This window comes from Peromyscus leucopus, chromosome 9 (genome assembly GCF_004664715.2).
Source record: "Peromyscus leucopus breed LL Stock chromosome 9, UCI_PerLeu_2.1, whole genome shotgun sequence".
Lineage (NCBI taxonomy): Eukaryota > Metazoa > Chordata > Mammalia > Rodentia > Cricetidae > Peromyscus > Peromyscus leucopus.
Genome location: NC_051070.1, coordinates 14,434,406 through 14,459,310, shown reverse-complemented (window position 1 = coordinate 14,459,310; position 24,905 = coordinate 14,434,406).

The following is a 24,905-nucleotide window of genomic DNA, read 5'->3' as shown; positions in this document are numbered from 1 at the left end:
TTATCCAAAAGATAACTCTAATTCCAAATGGTAATAAGCATATAATCTTCTTCACTGGAAGAAATCAATATGCAATAGAGAAAATAATTTTTGATATTGATTAGTAGATGAAATGAAACATAGTTAACATCAACTTCTGAAGGACAGTACTATATGTTCATTTCCTTGTTTCACAGCACTTAAAATATTTTCTTGCATTAATATTTTTATCTGAGTCTGTAGTATAAAACTTTGAGAATAAAGTAGTTTTATTCTCTCAGCTAATAAAACTAATTGAGATTATCAGCAAGATAAAGGTTCCTCTTTATGATAAGTGTTTTGTTATATTTAATAATGGTACGGAGATGGGAATGATTAAGGAGGAGATGTCGGTGAACATGAATTAAATGTATCATATTAACATTTTAAAAATAAAATTGTATGGAGAAAAAAGAGGACTCACTCTAGCATTTTTCATTTTTTTTACTGTACTTATTAATTTTCCTTGACAGTTTTAGGCATGTAGGCAATGAATTTTGATTTTTTTCCATTAATCCTGGCTCGACTTCTTTTTCCTACTGAAAATGACAAATCATCTTGCTATTTCATGTGTTCTTTTTTGTAGGTGATCTATGGAGTTTAATAAGTATTAGCATAGGTGAAATATATCTACTGGAGTCTGTGTAATTTATTAGTGGTATACCATTGGGGGTAGGGTACACAGGTCCTCTGAGCAACTATGAACTGACAATAACCTTGGTGGTCATGGAGCCTCATGGGCCTGTATTGAATCTAAGAGGAAACTTTGATGACCCAATCTTGTGTTGGTCTTGTGATAAAATCAACTTCAGTGATTTCATTAGTTCAATGGCTATGTTGTGTCCAGAGAATGTCTTTAGCTGAATACAATTTCTCTTTGGCTCTTACATTCTTTCAATCCCTTCTTCTGTGAGGTTCTCTGAGTCCTAGAGAGGTGATATGTATGTCTCATTTAGAGCCTATCACTCTACCATCACTTACTACCAATTCCTTGACCAGTTATGATGTTCTGCATTAACTATTACCTGATATAAAACTTCCCTTATAAAGGCAAATCCAGTGGTACCTTTAAACAGAAACATAAATATTTAGAAGTTAGTTCCATAACATTATCTTTTACTAAAACTGTGGTAGTCTGTTTCCCTTCAGGGCCTATGCAGCCCTAGGAGCTTAGCCAATGTCCTACACCAGGTACAGTTCCCATCCTGTGGATAAGGCCTCAATTCCCTTCAGAAATCAGTTATTACCCCCATAACAGTCATGCTACTATTAAGCCAGAGAAACCTTCTGTCTCTTCAGGCCATTATTATACAGTTCACGACTGGGCAAGAATATTGATGACGTCCTCCTCAGCAGCCAGCAAAACAGCTTCTAGCATCATGAAAGCTGTTTGGCCAGAAAGAATTTTCTCATTCATTTCTACCTTGATTTCCTGAAGTTTTATGATAAAGTATAAAGTATTTAACAAGAGGGACTTGTAATCAAATTCTGGTAGTAGAATTAGCAGCTAATACAATTTCAGGAAAAAAAAAAAAAAAAACACTGTAGAGGTTCTACAAAAGAATAAAACAGACCACACAGCTCTTTGGCATACACCATAGGATTTAATACACTATGTGAGAGATAACTGTCCAGCCATGCTCAATGATGATATAACAGGAAGTTAAAAAATTGTAGATGTCAATGAATAGAAGAATAAATGATGGGAATGTGAAACTTGTACTTATTCAGACATAACCAAAAATGAACTCATGAAATTTACACAAAAGTAAATTTAACTGTATAACATTATGCTGAGTAAGGCATCTTAGCCCCAGAAACACAAATGTTTCACATTCTTCCTTCTTTGCGTATCATAGCTATGCATTCTTAGAGTTAGTGTGAAGACCAGAAAGTTAGGGATAGATCATTAAGAGAGTGGCAGGGGGCCTTAATGGAAGAGATAGGACGTATAGGACATGAAATTAGGGAGAGGAATATTGTCTTGTAAGGGGCTAAGTGAAGAGGAAGTGTGAGAGGCTCCTAAGACAGTACAGGCTATTGCCACTGCCTTTGGTGGCCACTCAGGCATTTCCCTTGTTTTTCTTTTTTTTTAAATTTGCTGTTAAGTAAACAAATTAACATATTGAAAAATGTTGGTTTTGGCTACTGATTTCACCATTATTGTTCTCTGTGAATAATGTCCTGGGAGTCTTGCAGCATCTGCCCTAAAAGCAGTAAGGATGCACATGATAAAGAAGGCTGAAAAATTACAGGAGCCAGCAAATAAACTGATTACCCTTCTTCTCTTTCTCCTGTACTGCTACAAAAGTTCCCTTGATTTGGATAATATTTATGGAGTTAATAACACTGCCTGGACAACTGCCGATGTTTGTTGACAAGCTCTGAGAAAGATTACTGAAAACTATGCTACTTTACTATGCAACTATTTCCCTGGCTACCCTTACATACATAGTATAGGAGTGTTCAAGCCTTGATTAGAATTTGGTATGAAAAAATTATATTTAAGGACTACCCTACTTCCTGATGAATATTGACTTTAACTAAGTAGTTATATTTAAGGATTTTAAAATTCACCCTATTACAAGTGGTTCTTAAGAAGAGACTTGATATTTAAACAATTATATTGTGTGCTAGAATTTAAAACAGATTATTATGTCATTAACTAGGTGTGTTATTTTTTCTTTCTATAACTTACTCAGTAACTGTTAGGTTTTATTATTCTCCCAATTCAGAAATCATAATTCATCATTACAATTTAATATGACTAGAGCAAGGCTAACTTAGTAAAGGGTTTGCTGTGCAAACCTGAGGGCCATAGCTGAGATCCAAGGAATAATGAGATAGTATTATGAGATGCATGAGAAACAAGGAGTATGGTAGTGTGTGTACGTGATCCGAGCACTAAAAAGGCTCCCTACAAGTGGATCTCTGAGTCTGCTAATCACCCAACTATCTTAATCAAATAAGTCAACTCAAGATTCAAAGCAAGTCTCTATCTTTAATAATAAAGTGTAGGGGGTTGAGAAAAGCACTTGATGTCTATCTGAGGCCTCTGTACAACACATATTGTGCAAGTATGGAAACATGTACACACTCAAACAGCCATACAAGAATTACTATTACTTCATCTTATGCTGTACTTATTTATTTATTTTACAAATTTATTAATATCTTATTGTCTCCAGCATTTCTTCAGTAACACTCTTTTTAAACATGGTGGGTTTTCTTGTGATAAATCCTTCAAAAATGAAAGTCAGTTTGTAGACTGCAGAGATCTTATGGGTATTAAAGGCTCAGTCTTATAGAATAACTGGGAAGCAAAGGTATCTTAAGATCCAGCAGGCTGAAATTTGGGTAGATGTTGATGAATATAAATATATGCATCCCAGACCAAACTTCTCTGTCAGAGCCAGTCTTTCTTTCAATAAAGGCTTTAGATGACTGATCAAAGGCAGATTACATCAAAGACAACTATTTTGCTTCAATATACAACATTCCTTCCCATCATTGCACAGAAACAGATAAAAACTATTTTACTCCCATACAGAGATAAAATTTAAAATTTTGTTTCAGAGATGATGCAATCACATTAAAATAACATCACATATTTTTAACTACATTAGTTTATTTGATTTGTGGGAAGAATACTGGAAACTGGTTAAAAGAGCAAGACATACAAATCACAAAAATTGATTCAATAAAATTCAATTTCTTTGAGATTGTTATTTGAAATTTTTGTGATCCTATGAGTTCTTATATGAAACAATTCACTTCCTTAGTTCATTGAAGAATAAATTCAATAATTGACTATAGTCAATAAAGCTGAAGGTCTAATATCTCTGTAAAACTCAAGAATAAATGTGAAAGATAAAAAAAAAAAATGGTACATTGAACTGCCTCTATTACAAGGCACACCCTGTCAATCTAGCCATAAACTCTGATGGCAATAGAAGCCAGCATATTTCAGTTAAAGTAAGTATCCAAACATAGAAAAATAGGAATAATGAGAAAAGTACAATTAAGCAAAATAAAAGGTGGGGCATGGTGACATGTGCCTGTAATACCAGCACTAGGTTGAGAGGGGCAGGCACATCTTTGTTAATTCAAGACCAGCCTGATCTACCTAGCAAGTCAGGGGGCAGCCAGGGATACATAGTGAGACACTATCTCAAAATAAAGTGAGATAGTTTATTTATACCTGTGTTTTGTGGATTGTTTGTTGTTTGTTCCCTCATTTCTTTACACAATAAACAAAATACACCTTCCTATTAAGTTGAACTCCCGCACTCACCAGTCTGCCTCCTTCCATGGAGGCAGCTGAGTTCCTCATATAGATTTTAACAATGATGTGGCTTTATGTTATCCCATAGTGACAGACTAACCACTTCGAGTTCCCTTTTCTCTCACTGGACATGACATTTTTTGAACAGGTTATAGAAAACAAATTTTTTCTGCTGTGCATGCCTTTGTGTATATTCTACAGGAACTGTCTTTTTGTACCCTAACAGCCTGTATTTTTCTGAGATCTACTTGGATTGGCTTTCAGACAGGGAGGTAATGGGTGGCCACGGAAAAATCAGAACTGGTCTCTGATTGTGTCTGTGTCTGCTGTGCACACAGCTCTGGGAAGCTTCCTTCCAGGTACCTAACTCTCAAAAGCCTCTGGAAGGATGGATTTCTTCTGTTACTGTTTGGATGTTTGATCAATAAGGCATATTCATGTCTCAATGAATCACTACCTCTTGAGTTGTCCCTAACACTGTACTGCCCTCTGCACTTATTACTGTTTACATTCATTTTAGTTAAAAAAAAAAAAAAATCTATGAAATCGTTCCTCGTGGAAACTGGAGAGTTCCCTACCATTTTCTGGAATGTGTTTTTGAAAACGCATATAAGGACAAGAGCTGACATAGAAGGTGTGTTCCACCTTTTGTGACCTTAACCCAGGCAATGCAAGGTTTTCAGTCTTTGAGCTCTTCAAAGACATCTATATAAATCCAAGGCTTCTACTTCTAATCTTTGTTTTCTTTGAACTTGCTAAAGTTTAAATCCCGGCAGCAGTGCCACGCAGGGGGGATCCAAACAGAACTCTGCGGGTTTAATAAAAAGGAACAGAAAAGAGACTATAAAATAATGAAGCAAAAGGCCAGGAGATGTGACTCAATTGTGAATCTGAGATGTGTGTGAGGGAGAAAAGATCAGTAATAGAAAAGTAGCCCAAAGGCTGGAATTTTATCATGAAAGTACAATATTTTAAATTTTCTTTTAGTGATTCTTTTCTTTTCTTTTTTATCTACAACTTAGATTTATATGTATATTTTTACTTTTTAATAAATTAAAATATCATAATATGGATAATATTGGGCTTTAAATGTATACAATGCTAAACGTAAAATATAAATGTTTTAATCTCTATGGGTACTGAAATAACAGACACTGTAGGGGAATGGTATCATTATATAAAGTAATAGAGATACTGGCCTTATTATTTTTAACACTTTGATCTGCCCAGCCAAATAGGTTAATAAAATAAGACAACCAGGGTGGATTTCTAGTCCAGTGAGAAGCCTAAAAACAGAATTCAGTTGGATAATTCTGAGCCATTATAAGATTAAAGAGCTCTCTGCAGCTGAAAGGCAGGTTTTTTCCACATGAACATCCAACAGCGCAGCAGCTGAAGACCTGGGTTGCCATGCTACAGACAACTCTTGAAAGAGAAGATTATTATGACAATATGTTGGTTAGATACTGTTGGAGAGCTGAACTTTCTGATAATTTTGCCCACAAAGCTAAAACAAATGATGTAGACCTTCTAACATGAAAAAGAAAGGAGCAACCAGGTAGCTTGAACCCTAGACAAAGAACTGCAGGCAACTTTGGGATGCCAAGAGTATGAGAAACAATCTTCCTTTTGGAAGACCCTACCAACAAGTTTCACAATTCTAAATGAAAACATATAAGTAAAAGTCTCACTATGCAGACTTAGTGAGTTTTATTTATGCATAATCATTAAAAAGAGACTTAGAAAAAGAGGCGATGAAATTGAAAAAGTACAAGGCAGTAAATAGGGGGTAGTAAGGTATGGTGATTTTTTTTGTGCAACCCAATAAAGCATATCTGAAGATCAGAGAAAAAAAACAGCCACTATATTAAACATACAAGTCGGGCAATGGTAGCACACGCCTTTTATTCTAGCATTCAAGAGGTAGAGATCTATTCAGATCTCTGAGAGTTCAAGGCCACATTGGGAACAGAGCCAGGCATGGTGGCACACACCTTTAATCCCGGCACTAACCATAGAAGTCTGTACAGACAGGAAATGATGTAGCTGGGCAGAGAGAGAAAGTGATATGGCAGAACAGAAAGGCATATAGGTGTGGGTATACAGGAATTAGGTCCCTTTGAAATCTGAGGAGTTGGTAAAGTGAGGTTGGCTGTGGCTTGTCATATTCCTCTAATCTCTCAGTTTTTCACTTCAATATCTGGCTCCAACATTTTTATTAATAAGACCATTTAGCAATTCATCTTATTGTAAGGAAGAAAGGTAAAAGTGGAATGTTTTAATTATAAAATTTAAATTTTTTTATAATTTTTTAAAATTATCACACACATACAGAGAGAGGGGGGAGGGAGGGAGAGAGGGAGGGAGGGAGGGAGGGAGAGAGAGAGAGAGAGAGAGAGAGAGAGAGAGAGAGAGAGAGAGAGAGAATAATTCATTGTACTTTTAAATAGACGCCAAATTTCTTTTGTTAATTCTGTGTTCATTAGAGAATGCCAGGCTACAGTGCTAAAGAAGAAGCTACTTCTACTAAAATTAGACAGAATTTGAAATTAGTCATGGGATATAACATACATCTACCAAATAGAATATGAATACAGCATCCTGAAATGATTCAAATACCAGACATTTATTATATAGCAGATTAACCTGGAAGGCATTATACTAAGTGAAATAAACAAATCACAGAAGGACATACATAGTGCATGATGCCATTTATATGAGAAACATAAAATAGTAAGAAAGTAAACTAACTTGTATTAATGATTTATTTATCTTATGATTATTAGCTTTTTTGTGAAATTGGTTGTATTTACAGAAATGGTGTCACATGAAAATTTCCATGTAGGAATAGCGGATAAAATTTAATATTGTGTATTAGTGTGAATTGTTATAACTTGGCTCCCATAAACATGAAAGATGAGACTGTCAGGGTAGATCAGTAGGAACAGACACTTGTTGCTAAGCCAGAACCTCTGAAGAATTGGATTTTCAGGAAGTACATTGTGGAAGGAGAGAACCAACTTTGGCAAGCTGTCTTCTGACATTCATGCATATTTCATGTTACATGAGCTCCCAGAGGGAGATGGAGACTAGAGGATAGGAGGGGATAGGAGAGGAAATACATAATGATAAAGCACACTAGGTTTACTGCCCAGTTTACTCTCTTTCCATGTTTCATTTCTAAACCAAATTTCCATACTCATGTTGGATTTCTAGGTCAAGAAATCCTACATCTCTTCATATTTTTATTCTTTTCTAGGAGATCTTTTATGTAACGTCACATCTCTCAGAGACATTGGAAGTAAAGTGGCTGGCAGGTAGAATCATTTGAATATTATTATCTGTCTTCAGGTACTGATACATATGCTGTAGAATATACACATCAGTTATACATTTTTATCTAAAGTACTGTTCAATTGATTTTATGTTTTTATAATATATTGAATAATTTAATTGACATCCATCTATTTCATTCTAGTAATAAAACTTTAGCGCTTTCATTTGAGAAAACACAAACCATTTCCAAACTTCTTGTTTTTATTTTTAATTTTAGATTTTTACTGTAGACCTAACATTTGAGGAAAAAGAACAGATTTCTTCATGCAACAGATGTTTTATTTTAATTCTAAGGCTTTTAGTCTATCTTTAGTGGCTGACATAATGGCACAGGAAACAATTACTTGAAAATTGCTAAGACTAAAGGAAAACAGCATGAAGTACCCCTAAGTCGGCTTAAATCAAATGCTTCAACCAGATTGAGTGACAGGACACTGATTATTCTGGATTTAGTAGCAACATTTTATTTACCCAACTTAACTTACTCTGGTAATCCTCCACTTATGATCTTGCCTCAGCTTCCCAGTGGTCGCTGACAAGCCTTGCTCTTGATCTCCCTCAGGATCCTATGGTTGCTAGTGTTGTATTTCCCAGGGCTTTAAGAGTTCTCCAATACAGAGTGGTAAACAACACGGGACATAGAACTCATTGGACTGGCTTAAATTGTGCAAGACTGAACTTCAACAAGTTTTGAAACCTCACTGCAAGTCATCTGCTTGTATCATTGAGAAGGTAGATTAAGTCATCATTTCACCACAGTAGACTGTAACATTTAAAAGTTCTGGGAGAACCCATATAATGAAAAACCTCAACATACAGAATATTTCCTGAATGAAATATGTCTTTGTTAGATAGATAGATAGATAGATAGATAGATAGATAGATAGATAGATAGATAGACAGAGATAGACAAATAGATGATATATAATAAAAACAGATAAAATTTATATAAAATATGGTAATCCAGTATTTAATCCAAGCACTTGTATTCCCTTATAGCATATTGAGATAATTGAATGCCTGACAATCATCTAGCAGAGTCAATTCACCTAACTTTATTGACAGGATAATAAAGACATAAATATATGTGTCTTTAAGAGCAGAAATTGGGAAAACATTAACAGAATTAGATCCATACAAACAATGGCCATGAGCAGAATTTCAGTAACCTTCCCAGTCTACACGCACGTTATTGTTGTTCGTGAATAAGTAGGTTTTATAGTGTGACTGCTTGCTTCTTTCCATCACCACACACACAGTAATAAAAAGGACAAAATCATTATTCTTCTTATGTGCTGGTAAACTAGAAAAAGATGTTTGACTGTTATTCCTTTTACTGCTTATCCTTTTTATATAGCTTAGTAACTGATATTTTCTGAACTGAAACTTCACCAGAAAACTGTTATATATCCCAAACATATTCTAAACATCAAATATGACCTAACTTGGAAGTTTTTAATGAGAACTGCTATACTTGAAAATACTTGTGTTTTAAAGTAAGTGGTAGCAGTAATAAGATTAGTTAGCTCATAGTGAGTACCTACTTAAGTAGTTAGAAATAAGGTCATATATTTTTGCTAAGAAAAGCAACATATAACACTTATTTAAGGAAGACCCTCTCCATCAAGAGGCACATTATATCTCTTCCAATATAATGTAGACTGTAAAATGCTCAAAAATTGATGTGTAAAACTTTGAATATTTATGCTACCATTTAAAGCTTTAGATTATGCAATGATAATTTTCCTGCTTTGGAATATGTTGCATATTCCCTTCTGATAATTTTGTAAAACAACTGCAATGTGTATCAGCTAAAATTATAAATTCATGTTGTTTTTATTTAATTAATTATTGAAAGCATGTAGAAAACAAACATTTTTAGAAATAAAATAAGATATATGTTGTTATTTACCATATCTATCAAAGAATATATAAACCATAGTAAGATATTTTAAATATTAGTTCTATAAAATTAGTATGACAAATGCGTTTTTTAAATTATCTTCTCAAGTTGTGTTTATGGGTATTTTCCCCATCAGACTTCAGTTGTACATTGAGATAAAGTTGAAACATAGGGATAATGATAAGATAGGAAAGATAAGTTGAGTTGAGATAAGGTTGGGTAAGAAAAGCAGCAACAACATCCTGAGAGTGGAAATATTCCCAAGGTCAAGGACAAATCAGGAGAGATTTACCTCATGAACCTTTCTTGGAAGCACTAATATGACATAAGAAAATAGATATTCAGACAATGGCAGTAGTATGAACAGGGGTAGTCAGTGTTAAATGTCAGGTAGACATAATAGATTTCTGTGGCCATGACTTTTAGAGATTATTTTTATTGTGTTCTTTGAAGTGGGAATTACATTCCCCGTGCCAGATGCACCAATCCCCACGCAGACAATTCTTGATCTGTGAGGATACAGAAAGTGAGTCGTACAGTAGCAGCACATATGCACAAATCCATTTTACCTGCTCTTGAGCAGAGATGTGTTGTGGATGTTTCAAGCTCCTGCAACCTTGATTTTTCCACAGTGGTAGGCTGTAATAGGAGTTATGAACTAAATAAATGCCTTCACCCTTCTGTTGTTGGTTTTTTTTTTTTGTGACAGTATTTTATCATGGAAAAACAAATCTAAAGGGACTAAAAGAAATAGTCACAGAGGATGGAAGTAATTTCTCAAATTTTATGTCATGAAAGAAAAAGACACTTTCATGGTGATGAGAACATGGAAAGAGATTTGAATCTTTCATATAGGTAGGGACATCAATAGATGCCTAAACTTTCCTTTCAGTCACTTTCTGTTTTTGTAGAGAAAACATGAAGAAGAAAAATATGCTAGCAATGCCATTCTAACAATGTTGTTGTTGAGATAAAGCAAATGTGAGTGCATACATCTATGCATACATACATGTTTTATGCCTATATAGTATATATCACTCAACATCTATAGGATATCTCTTCCAGCACAATAATACTTCAAATTCCTTTTCTATTGACATTCTCATGTATTTTAACTTTTCAGTCAAGCATAACTCAAATTACTTTCAAGTTAGAATGATGTTTCTTTTCTCTTTGATACAACCTCCAAGTCTCTACTTCAAATATAGTCAGGATTTTACACAGTCAAAGAAAGAAAAGTGAAAAAGAAAACTACTACTCTCCACCAAATTTCAATAGTACTTTTAAAGTTCCTCTCAACTTAATAGTTCACATTTTAAACTGTCTATTTTAACCTAAAACTTATGTACAAAGAAGTCGCAGTGTTGAATTTTCTACTGTGCTGGGTATTCCAGAATAATGAGTAACCTCAGAGAGTACATTCTTCTCAGGATTGGGGTGAATGAGTTCTGGTTTCAGTGACTCCCATCCCCTAGACCAAGTCATCAGCATTATCAACCTCTCAGTCAAAACTTTCTAGTTTTACTCTTTTTCATGTTTTAGGACTTTTGGTTTTTGAGACAAGGTCTCACTCTGTAATGCTAGATGGTCTGTTTGTGAATAATAAAATAAGAAAAATAAGGAATTTTTATTTGCTATTTGCAAATTAATAGAATATAAAACACAGTTTATTTGGTTACTTTATGACTACACTTCAGGGATTATTTATATAGCCATAAATTTGTTATTTTGGTAGCCTACAGGAGGATCATTGGACCCATAGAATGTTCTCCTTTTCTTTAATGGTCATGTTTAACTAATAGCAATATTAATATGTAATATACAGAATGTTTGATAGGTATATGAACAAAAGACTAAAAATCATAATTTATAAACATTTTGGCGCATCTAATAATTCACAAACTATAATTTTTATGGTTTCTTGGCTAATAAATTAAAAATATACAATTAAGATGAACCAAGGCATGAATTTAAAGATACTGTTTTTATTTCAAATACAAAAATATACTGTTAAATATATGGTAGACTTAGGTGTAATGAGTGATCCCTGTAATCCCAACACAAATGAGGGTAGAGAAGGGGATCACAGTGGCTTATATATGCACATAAACATGCCAAAGAATTAATTAAAAATTAAAAAAAACTTGTAAAGAGAAATAAAAATAGTAAAAATGACAAGAATCTAAGTTTATTATGTAAGGAAATGTTCACAGAAGTGGTTAAGAAGCCCAAAGATTCATGAGGTTCTTTCCTGTCTGTGTTGTATTCTTTCTCTCTGACCTTTCATGCTTTCAATATGTGGTTTGATGCATGTTGATGGAGGGTTTGCAAGAGAGGAATCTGAGGAAGCCAGGAGCAATTCTGTGTAGGTTTTACGATTTTCTGCAGAGAGAAGAATTCTATGATTTTATGATTTGCTTTGATAGAGAAGACTTTTCATTTCTGTATGTTGCTTTGGGTGAGGAAACAAGAACATATAAGCAAAGGGTCAAGGGCAGTCTGTAAGATGTTGCTCGAGACCCTGCTAGTGCTCTTGGTTAAAGGAGTGTGGCAAGTCTTGCTGTCATAGTTTAAGGTAACATGCTGTGAGCTTGGAGAACAGTGGCACTTGATGCTGCGGCTTCCCAGCAGTGCATTACCACTGCTGCCACTGCTCAAAGCTTACACTAAAAACAAATTAGCTACAAAACTTCATTTGAATTTCCTTGTAATGGTAAGCTATTAGAACACTGTATTTGCTATCTTATTAATAATGACACAAAAATAATATATTTGGAATTTTGACTACAAAGACTGAGGTACCTTTACATATTTTACTGTATTTTAAAATATTTTTATCTTTTTGTTAAAATATTTAGTTATCATATTCATTTTTGTTATAAATAATGCTGTTATAAATAAGATATTGTTCTCCCTATCTAATATCTCACTTTCACTTGGTTTATTCATTCTTAGTTCTTTTCACTAATTTTCATATTCATCATTTTACAGACTCACCTAAGTTTCCTTAAATAAAGCCTGAATAAGTGTAGATATGTCCATCCTATAGAAAGGCTTGTTTGACATCAGAAAGAGCAAAAGAGCATTTTCTGTCCTCCAATGTCAACTTTTCTCTGAGGAAAACAAATACCCATAGCTTCCTTTAATCTTCTGGCTCTAACAAACAGTTTGACCTGTGAAACCCACATATTCATGCTGTCAGCTTTATTTCCTAATGCTTTTCATTATCATACTCGCCAGCTAATCCATTGCATTAGTAGCAAAACTAATTTGACTCGAGAGAAATGGCTCAGTGGCTAAAGAGCTACCTGCATGAAAATGGAGTTAGAATCACCAGCATCCACACGGAAAGTCGGGCCTGGGGTCACCTGCCTCAGTCACAACATCATTCCCAAAGTGACAATATTTCCAGATACTTCTGGCCAGCTGGAAAGAGATGTCAGTGTGTATTGCAGTCTTGCTACATGCCCACATGTGCACACACGTGCATATACCATGTACACATACTCACACACATGTGCAAATGCACTTATATGCAGTACACACAGACACACATGATTACATAGATAAATACACATGAATAAATACACGAGTGAGGTTCATTTTCTTTGGAATTCATTGTAGGTTAGGATACTGTAACCATCTCCGTCTCTTCTGCTTTCCTTTTTTTTCCTTTCCCCAGCACTCTCTCGGCTGACCCTTTCTCCTTCCTTCCTGATCTATTCATGTAGGTTTTAAAATGCGATCGAATTTCATTTGGAAAAATCACCTTCCTGCTTTACATTATGTGGATTGTAAAGTATCATAGAAGGCCTGCTGTAAAGGTGTAGCCACTTCCATATCTGCAAATCACAGCTGGAAAGGCTTCACGTGGATTACCTGCCCATGCCCCCACTGAAATATCTGTAAGTGCACTAATCTAAAATATAAAAATAAATGTTTATATGAATTTCTCGTTTTTAACTAACAGTGTGCACACTTTTTTCTAGAACGTCAGATACCAAAATAAGAACCATTTAATGCTAAGAAATGCAGACTTTATCTACGATTTTACTGCTTTGATATTCTACAGAAAGCCATGGATTTATGTCCCGGGGTATTTTGTGAATAAAACGTTGTCTTGGAGCTGCATTAGTGAGAATATGAAATTTTTGCCATGTTAGCATTACATTTACTTTTATGCCACATGAAAATGTGCACCCAAAAAATCCATAACATTTTATTTATTTTTCTAAGCAGCTTGCCAAAAACATAAATAGTTATTCTATTTATGGCATGTGAAAATAATTAAAACGTATATCATGGATTCAAGAGTATCTTTTGATCTTTTGAAAGAAAAAAATAATTTACATTATTTGCTGCCCATTTAGCAGAACTCTTAAAACACTTTTAGTAGGTGGTTTTCATTTTTGTTGCTGACAGATCTCAGGTTTATGGGTCTTTATTAAAATTTAGTAGGAAAGATTAAGTGCTGTGTTCTCTTCAGTTATAAATCAAAGTAATATACCCCATTCCTTTTTCTATCACTACAGTGAAACTTTCTTTTATAAAATAAAGTGAGGCTTCCTACCTCAGAAGCCAACAGACTCCCAACCATTTTGCTTTAAAATAAGCCTACATAAAACACAGATGACCTTCTAGGTGTCAGTGGCCTAGATTTGGTCTTGATCTTTTTCTCAGCTTATTACACATAACAATTTGAACATTGGATTTTAAGAATTTATTTCTAGTTCTTCTCATACTCATCTTACCATATATCCATTTGGGACCAGACTGGTTGTTTAGATACAGCCTCAAGCATTCCAGAGTGACATCTAACATCTATCTGATACTATCACTGAAATTCTGATCCTGTCTTCCCCATCTCTCTAGTACTAGGATTACAGGCTTGTGCCACTAGGTATTTTGCAGTTCTAGGGACTGAATTTTAAATGATAGACAGAAGATACTCTAGCAATAATGTAATATCATAATTTATTAGGCAAACATTCTCTTGGGACTTAGCATTTTTTCCTATCTGAAATTATATCTCATTTATAATCTATTTTAATAGATCCATTTTAGTTTTTCTGTGTATCTTATATGTTCTTTTCCTGGGTTCAGAATACTTCCTACAAGGAGTCATATTAATATGTTTATTCCTTTACTAATATTGCATCACTAATGGTATATTTTTATAAAAATAACACAAAGTTGACCATCTTTTTCTGTGATTTGTATGCTGAACTGAATAACTAGTGATAAAACTATAAAACTATTCCTCCTTCCATTTTTCATCACAAATTCATATGCTCTTTTAAAAATTCACCTAATCCATTTGCCTTCAAACCTCATGATGTCATTGTTTTTCTCTGCTGAGTAGTACTCCATTGTGCATATGTACCATATTTTATTTATCCATTCTTCAGTTGAAGGGCATCTAGGTTGTTTCCAGGTTCTGACTATTACAAACAACCTTGCTATGAACATAGCTGAGCAAGTACCCTTGTGGTATGATTGCGCATTCCTTGGGTATATGCCCAAGAGTGGTATAGCTGGGTCTTGGGGAAGATTGATTCCCAATTTTCTAAGAAAGGACCACATTGATTTCCAAAGTGGCTGTACAAGCTTGCATTCCCACCAAGAGTGGAGGAGAGTTCCCCTTGCTCCACATCCTCTCCAGTAAAAGCTGTCTTCAGTGTTTTTTGATCTTAGCCATTCTGACAGGTGTAAGGTGGTATCTCAGAGTAGTTTTGATTTGCATTTCCCTGATGGTTAGGGATGTTGAACAATTCCTTAAATGTCTTTCAGCCATTTGAGTTTCCTCTGTTGAGAATTCTGTTTAGTTCCATAGCCCATTTCTTAATTGGATTGTTGGGCATTTTGATGTCTAATTTCTTGAGTTATTTAAATATTCCGGATATGAGCCCTCTGTCAGTTGTAGGTTTGGTGAAGATCTTTTTCCATTCTGTAGGCTTTGTCTTGTTGACCATGTCCTTTGCTCTATAAAAGCTTCTCAGTTTCAAGAGGTCCCATTGATTGACTGTTTCTCACAGTGTCTGTGCTACTGGTGTTATATTTAGGAAGTGATCTCCTATGCCAATGCATTCACTACTTCCTACTTTCTCTTCTAGCATGTTCAGAGTAGCTGGATTTATGTTGAGGTCTTTGATCCACTTGGACTTAAGTTTTGTGCACGGTGATAGATGAAGATCTATTTGCATCCTTCTACATGTTGATATCCAGTTATGCCAGCACCATTTGTCGAAGATGCTTTCTTTTTTCCATTGTACACTTTTGGCTTCTTTGTCAAAAATTATATGTTCATAGGTGTGTGGATTAAAGTCAGGATCTTCAGTTCGATTCCATTGGTCCACATGTCAGTTTTTATGCCAGTACCAAGCTGTTTTTATTACTGTAACTCTATAGTAGAGCTTGAAGTCAGGGATTGTGATGCCTCCAGAGGTTGTTTTATTGTACAGGATTCTTTTGGCTATATTGGATTTTTTGTTTTTTTCATATGAAGTTGAGTATTATTCTTTCCAGGTTGTGAAGAATTTTGTTGGTATTTTGATGGGGATTGCATTGAATCTGTAGATTGCTTTTGGTAATCCTGAGTGAGGTAACCAGACTCAGAAAGACAAACATGGTATGTACTCACTCATAGGAGGATACTAGATGTAAAGCAAAGGATGACTAGACTTCTACTCACAACTCCAGTGAGGCTACTTAGAAAACAGGACCCTAAGAATGACACAGGGATCGCCCAATGACAGAGAAATGGATGAGATCTACATGAGTAAACTGGACATGGGGGGGGCGTGTAATGAAGGGCAAGATTTGAGGGAAAGAGAGCTTAGGGGAGCGGGAGATCCCAGCTGGATCAAGAACAGAGAGTGAGAACAAGGAAAAAGAGACCATGATAAATGAATACCCCATGGGAGTAGGAAGAAGCAAAGTGCTAGAGAGGTCCCCAGAAATCCACAAAGATACCTCCACAATAGACTACTGGCAATGATCGAGAGAAAGCCCCAACTGACCTACTCTGGTGATGGGATGGCCAAACACCCTAACTGTGGTGCTTGGAATCTCATCCAATGACTGATGGAACGGGTTGCAGAGATCCATGGCCAGGCCCCAGGTGGAGCTCCAGGAGGGATTGTATGAGCAAGAATTGTTGAGACCAAGATTGGAAAAGGCACAGAGTCAAATAGTCCAACTAGTGGAAACACATGAACTATGAACCAATAGCTGAGGAGCCCCCAACTGGATCAGGTCCTCTGGATAAGTGAGACAATTGATTAACTTGAACTGTTTGGGAGGCACCCAGTCAGTGGGACCGGGACTTGTCCTTAGTGCATGAGCTGGCTGTTTGGAACCTGGGGCCTATGCAGGGACATTTTGCTCAGCCTGGGAGGAGGGGACTGGACCTGTCTGGAGTGAATCTACCAGGTTGAGCTGAATCCCCAGGGGTGTCCTTGCCCTGGAGGAGATGGGAATGGGGGGTGGGCTGGGAGTAGGGGGGTGCAGGAGGAGGGAGGACAGGGGAATCTGTGGCTGATATGTAAAATTAAATTGAATTATAAAATAAAAAAAATTCACTGAATCTACTTAGTTCCACCAGAATATTCAGGATGGAAGACCCTCTCAGAGTCTAAGTGTAGTTTGCTAGCTTCCCATCACTGTAGAAAAATGACTCCCTTAACCCTGAAACCATCAATTGTCAATAACAGTTTTCAATTTATTTCTCCTATGTGTGTATTCATGCTGTATGTGTGTACATGAAAGTCCTTTGTGTGTGTGTGTGTGTGTGTGTGTGTGTGTGTGTGCACGTGTGCGTGTGTGTATGTGTGTGCATGTGTGTATGTGTGTGTGTGTGTGTGTATGTGTGTGTGATGTTCATGTGTGCTTGATATTCATACACGTGCATGTGATGGTTACACATTACTTCTCCAATCTTCATGAAAGCTTTTAGAACAAAACTCACATTGCTAGGCTTACCAGGCTAGTAATTTTTATGACAGTGTTTCACTCTGAATGTCAACTCCCAACTAGCCATGTAGTCACATTGTCAAAAGCTGGTGTTCTACACGGTACTCCAGCTGAGCAGTTAAGTAGGGGGTTTCTAGGAGCTACCTTTTTTCCCATTAGAGTAGAAATCCAGTGAAGTTAAGATTCATGTCTCTCTAAAGTAAATAAATGCCATGCTGTTTTTGATATATGTATATGTTTATATATTTTTCTAAAATTTTGAGAACTTGAAGCGGTTACAATTTGTATGAACTCTTATTTATATTCTAAAACAAGATCTTTTCAAACAACATATGCATGGAAAAATGCTGAATATCAGGAATTCTGGCATAAAACAAGAAATATTTCAAAATCAATAGTTCTACAGGGCATTTTTGATTCTTACCAATCCAAACAAATGGTACTAATGCTATACAGCTTTGTAGCACTGAGAAATCATTTCCTGTATCTCTAATAACATAATATTTCTCATGTACTTTTATTTGTTGTAATTGGCTCTTTTTTAATTAATTTATTTTTTTATTTATTTTACATACCAACCACAGTTCCCCTTTCCTCCCCTCTTTCCCCTCCTCTCTACCTCCCTCACCCCACCCCTTTGCATTCCTTAGAAAGGGTAAGGCCTTCCATGGGGAGTCAACAAGGCCTGGTAGATTCAATTGAGGCAGCCCCCTCAGTCCCCTGCCAAGGCTGAGCAAGGCATCCTACCATATGGAATGGAATTCAAAAAGCCAGCTCATGTACCATGGATAGATCTTGGTCCCACTGCCAGGGGCCCCTCAAACAGACAAAACTTTCACCCAATGCAGAAGTCCTAGTTCTGTCCCATGCAGGCTCCCTAGCTGTCAGTTTAGTGTCCTTGAGCTCCCACAAGTTAGGTTCATCTGTCTCTGTGGGTTTCCTCATCATGATCATGAACCCCTTAGTAATAGCAGAGCAGTTATTGGCCTTCTGCTGTATTCAGATTGGTGACTACACTAACTCTCATCATAGAACCTCCATCCAGTAACTGAGGGAAGCAGAGGCAGAGAACCACATCCAAGCCACAGGTCAAGCTATGGGGAGTCCAGTCCAAGAGAGAGAAGAGGGATTATAGAAGCAAGGGGTGTAATTGGCCCTTTAATTTTTAAAGAAAGCTATGCTGACAATTTTAGTGTAACAGGTTTCTTTTTCATGCTTTATGGTGCTTTTCTTTGCAACCAGAAAACTGATTTTTTTTTTCATTCATGTTTTTTTAACATTTCTGAGGGTTAAGCATAGTGTCTCTTACACTTAGGAGTATTTTAACACCAATAACACCCAGCCTCTTAAACCCTTGAGCTATTTTCCTACTAGTGTCTTTCTTACTAAGAATTCCAGACTTCTCTATAACTGAAATGTTATCCATATTTCATAATACAAATCAAATATTTCAAGGCATTCAATAGCTTTACTGCAGGTAAATTAATAAGAACAATAATTATAGTGCTGTTTCTGTTTCTATTCACTTGTAGGTGAACTTTTTTCTGTATTTACAAGGTTGTCACAGTCATGATCACTATAAGACTAATGTCCATGCTTCAAATCTCACAGTGAATACTTGCAGGACTAACTGAAAACTTCACTAAATTAATTTCAAACATTATGATGCATTAAAGATATTTTTCATTTGTTCCTTTGGGTTTTGTTACAGTCCTTCCAATGGACAATATTCCACCAGGGTTTGCATTTTGATGCTGAAATACATACTTCACAGGATGCAATTCAGTGGTGATATTACTATCTTCACTATTCATCATCCTCCTTCAATATTTCAAAGTTAACAGGATAATGAAATGTCTTTTTCTCTCTCCCCAAATTGATTGAATATTCCTGAATTAAATAAGTCATTTATCACAAGCCTGGGATGAATTCAGTGAAGAGGAAAATCATTTCTAAAGTCTTTATTGATGCAGTAGTTTCTGCACTGTTATAAAATGGCATGCTATTAGTTCTTAGACTCTATTTATCATAAAAGGTCATAATCCTAGTGTCATACTACTTCTATTACCCTATAGGAAGAATACTATTTATATACATAATATGTCACTAGGGATATTAAGCTGTCTCATCATGCTAATCATGTAATATAATCATGCCAGCTCTATTACTCTAATGCATTTTGCTGTATTAAATATGACAGAACATAAATTTACCTGGTTAGTTAATAGGTATCTAAATAAATTTCTTTAACAGTGGGAACTTTCTGGATTGTATGATGGTTATGTTCATTCTAAATTAAATTCTAAATATTATGGTGATGATTTTAGTGTCATAATGTTCAAAATCAAAGGAAAGCATATCTATCACCTAAGGCAAGGTATAAATGCACAAACATTACTCTATGGTAAAATGGTGTTTTAATATAATTCTATTAAAATCAGAAAAATATTTAAATTTGATTGTATGCACTAATAAATTTTTCTAAACCTTCTTTTTCCTACTCACTCATCCCTCACATCCCAGGGTCCTCTCTGTTTACCTCATCATGCCGTAACTGAGATTGGACCAGCTCGCTTTTATGAGACTCTCCTCTCTTCACAGGTAACAAATTATTGTATTTCATGTCTAAGTTTATTACCCCCTTTTATGTAATAATCTTGAGCTTTATAAAATAGAAACTTGATAGATTATTTTGGCAAAAACAAATATATTGTCCTACCGTTGATGCTATTTCTTGGGAACTTTCTACCCCTTGACTCTGTCAATCCTCCTTGTTTGTAAATCCCCACTGTCCTCCCAATGTGTGGAGAGTTGAATCCAAAACTTGAAAATAATATTTCCCTATCATTATTAAGACGTGTAAGAATATCTGTCAACATTATTCACTTAGCCAATGTTTGTCTCACATAATTTAGGTCACAATATATTAGTAACATAATTTCATATAAGTTCCCTTAAATGAGAAGCAAACTTCCTATTAATAATGATTTCATTGTATTACTTTCTAACTCACAATTCTGGTGAAAAGTTTCATTTTAATTGATTTTTTTCTTTTATTTATTTTATTTTACAATACTATTCAGTTCTACATAACAGCCACAGATTCCCTTGTTCACCCCCTTCCTTCCCCCCTCCCCTTCCCCCCATTAATTGATATTTTTTAAAAGAATCCAAGTACTGAGATACTTGATTGCCAATGTTTCTTCCAGTGTTATTGAAAAGGGTTAACTGACAGAACCAACTTACCATCTAAAAACAAAGGATAAGAAAAATTCATACACAAACACTATGGAATTTTGTTTTTCAGCCATATAGAAAAATGAAATTACTTTTCTTGCAGGAAATTAGAATCATGAGAAATAATTGCATTAAGTGAATAAAACCAATTTCAGAAGGACAACTATATTTTCTATCTTTTGCAGTTCCTAGTTTTTACTTAGGTACATATGATCTTGTATGTATACATAAAAATTTGGTATTTCTATTGACAACAGTAGTTCTTGACAACACTTCCTCATAATTATAAGGTATTCTTGCCTAGATATTTTACAACTTTAATGATACAACTTTGCAAAATGCATTTCCCAACACCAACTCAGTGCACTGGAATCTGATAGGTTTTCATTATGCAGCATATTTAGAATATTGCAAATCATTTTGACAGGTCTACCTTACCATTTTATCCTGCATAGTCTTAATGAGCTACTGTAGCTGGCCCCTGGATTCACTGAAGATTTCAGTAGAGATTCACATGCACTCTATATTCACATCACTTCCCATATCCAATAAACCTCAAGTAGTATCCATGGATAAAATTCTCATGAGACCAAAAAGATTGTAGGTGTTGAAGAGACAGTCAGCAGTAAGAACACTGACTACTCTCCCACAGGACAGGGAATCATATTCCAGAAACAATGTTCTTCAGTAAACAGCTCCCAGGAATACCAGTTTTCATAGCATCTGCTGTCCTCTTTGGCATCTACTGGCATTACACAAAAGTAGTTCACATAAAATAAGAAGGAACAAAGACACACAACATACACACACACACACACACACACACACACACACAAATAAATAAAGACAAGTAACATTAAAAATACTTGGAAATGAGTGCATAAGCATTGATCACCTCAGATGACACTTTAGCACCAATGTGTTTCCTGGAACATTTGAATTCTTATTATACTGACATTTCAGGTCTCATATAAAAATCAGGACTATTATAAAAGAAGTATATGAAAATTAATGAATTTGATAAGAATAAATGGATTCCTCAAAGTGCTCCTGAGAATGCTGAAAATAACAATGAGATCAAATCATGAACTAAATCCAGTAATTACATTTAAAAATTCAATATATATGAGTAATAAGAGGAACTATGCTCTAACACTTTCTTATTTTCAATATGAGCATAAACTGCACTGCAGAGCCTCCTTAAGAAACAATATCAAAAATTCTGTTTAGTTTTATACTGTATATATATGTGTGTGTGTGTGAACTGTTCTTAAAAATGTGAAATATTAGCAACTATTATGGAATATAATATGATTTTGAAATGGTGACATGAGGATAAATTGTCTTTTAATTATATGTTAAAGGCAAAACTAGATTTTTAGTATATGATTTTATATTTTATATAATTTTAAAGAGTCCTTAGAGAAATGTTCCATTTCTAACAAACATTTTTTTTTTTTTTTTGGTTTTTCGAGACAGGGTTTTGTCTGTGTAGCTTTGTGCCTTTCCTGGAACTCACTCTGTAGCCCAGGCTGGCCTCGAACTCACAGAGATCCGCCTGGCTCTGCCTCCCGTGTGCTGGGATTAAAGGCGTGCGCCACCACCGCCCGGCTCTAACAAACAATTTTTAAAACATAGTAATAAAGTAAAAATGCTGAATATCAAAATTTTGTTTTGTATTTCATTTCCAGAATTGCAAAAATCCAATTAAAATACAAATTCTGGCTTGTAATAATAATTTATATTTTTTACTATTCCCATAACAATTATAACAATAGGATGCTTGCTTCTTCAATTATTAACAACAGAAACAAGCAAATACAAAAAATATTACCCTAGATTTTTGTGCCAGAGTGATAAATATTGCATGTAGACTTTAAATTGAAAGAGAAGAAATGTGAGAGTTAATATAAAATCAGATTATGTGAAAGGAACAATACCATAAACAACAGTACCCTAAGAGTCAGTGGTTTGTAGATATGATATTTTCCATACCACCTTTTTCTTATAATTTTTTTCCTAGGGAAAATAATCTGAAATTATTAAAATGAACTCTTTATTTCCTTTTGAGAGATCAAAGCACATCAGTTTTATATGATATTATATTTCAGACTTATTGTATCACCTCCACTGTACAAAAATGTTAAAATAAAATATATCCACAGGAAGAGAATAAGCTAATGCATATTTCTCTAAAAGCAAGTGGAAATGAACTCAATATGAACCATATGTTGGAAGTAGCAGATAAGAGCTCCAATGCTGCCATGTGTGCATACACACATATTTAATCTTAACATGAAAGCTGGAGCTCCAGCGAACATCTGTATAAATGTATCACTGAAATAGAAACCATGTGTGAATTACAGAACAGCACATACAATGTCAGAAAGAAAAGTTTCACTTAATATCCAGTCACAAGAGGACAGTGAAAAATATATGCATTGATTTAAAAAGTAGAGAGATTTAATCCATGTGGAAAACACTTAACAAATTGAAAGGACATTTTTCAGTAAATGGGAAATTATTCATGAGTTGTAAGCAAAATGCCATATACTATTATACATATATTGATAGTTTGAATATAATTGGCCCCCATAATCTCACTGGGAGTGGCACTATTAGGATGTGTGACTGTGTTAATGTGGGTGTGGCTTGTTGGAGGAAGTATGTTACTGTGGGGGCTAGCTTTGAGGTTTACTATCCTCAGGAAACTGCCCAGTGAGTCAGTAGACTTCCTGTTGCCTGTAAGATGTTGGAGTCTCAGCTATTCCTTCAGCACCATGTCTGCCTGCATGCCACCATGCTCCCTATCATGAGAATGGACGGAACCTCTGAAACTGTAAACAAGCCACTGTGATGTTTCCTTTAAAAGAGTTGCTACAGTCATTGTGTCTCTTCATAATAATTAAAACTCTAAGACACACACACACACACACACACACACACACACACACATGCACACACAAACACAAACATAAAATTTTAAAAAAATGACATGTATCAATTACATATATATTTATGTAAACAAATGAGTGCTTATGTGTTGTATTAAAAATGAAATGTATGTGCTATTCTCATATAGATTAATTTTGATCAATCAAGCAGATTTTATATAATCAACATTTCTTTGTTCATATAGTCAACATTTCCTGCTAACACACTTCAGCAGTTGTAGATGAATTTCTAAATTGTCTTATTAAATACAAAACAGGGAGCCAGATATATGGGTGAAAGCCTGGGAGAGATCAGTGAAACAGGGAATGCCACAGCTAAACTTACCTCACTAACTCTGCAGCTTCCAAATGCCAGTTACTTCCTGTCTACCCACACACATATGCTTTGCTGTTCTGTCATCTGATTTGCTCTCTCCATCCAGCTACATCACTTCCTGTCTGTCTGTACAGACCTCCACACCTCCATGGTTAACTAGTTTTGGAATTTAAGGCATGTGTCACCACACCTGGCTCTGTTTCCAGTGTGGCCTTGAACTCACAGGGATCCTGCCTGCCAAGTGATAGGATTAAAGGCCTGTGCCAACATTGCATGACTTCTGTGTTGTGGCTGGCTTTTTCCTCTGGTCTCCAGGCAAGCTGTATTTATTAAAGCACAAATAAAATATCACCACATTCCAGCACAAAGAAAATATCACCACAAGCCGGAAATATTTTAAAATCAAATATATAAAAAGTAAAATCTTAGTCCTATCTAGAGAGAGACAAATTACTGAGATAATTTAAAGAAGAGATAGTGAATTCCCCTTTTGGAAGAAGGATCCAGAAAATAAGGCAATGCCATAAAATAAGGAAGCTACCATTATGACTTTGAGTATGTGATTCCTATGTAATGAAAACATTTTTTTCAATTAGGCACAAAAATGAATTTTCAGGAAAAGTACATTTTGACAAGGTGTTTGAACATTATAATTACATGATTGAGCAGTAACCCAAACTGCAACAGAAATATTTTTGTGAAAGTAGAAAATAAAGCTGAAGGAAACTGTATTATACTCAATGGAATAGAAAAACCTCTGGTGTGTGACATAGCAAGACGCAGCAGCTAAAAATTGTCAAGTGTTTGTACTAACATAGATGACAGTGGACAAAAACCTGTGGTGCTACAAGGTTTGTATTATGACAAGTTTCTTTCACTGTGTAA